The sequence below is a fragment of the Cicer arietinum genome, chromosome 3 (genome assembly GCF_000331145.2).
Source record: "Cicer arietinum cultivar CDC Frontier isolate Library 1 chromosome 3, Cicar.CDCFrontier_v2.0, whole genome shotgun sequence".
NCBI lineage: Eukaryota > Viridiplantae > Streptophyta > Magnoliopsida > Fabales > Fabaceae > Cicer > Cicer arietinum.
Window position 1 is genome coordinate 26,436,322 of NC_021162.2, and position 333 is coordinate 26,436,654.

Sequence of the window (333 nt, forward strand, 5' to 3'; positions counted from 1 at the left end):
TTGCTGCAGCAAAAAGGGTCCTTAGATATGTTAAGGGCACTACACAATTTGGAATATGGTACATACCAAGTGAAAATGGAAGTTTGATAGGCTATGTTGATAGTGATTGGGCTGGAAATATTGATGACATGAAGAGTACTGCAGGTTATGCTTTTTCCTTAGGCTCTGGCATGTTCTCGTGGAACTCAAGGAAGCAAGAAATTGTAGCTCAGTCCACCGTTGAAGTAGAGTATGTAGCAGCAGCAGCAGCAACAAACCAAGCTATTTGGTTGAGGAAAATCCTACTTGATTTGGGAATACAACAGCTGGAAGCAACCTTGATTTATTGTGATA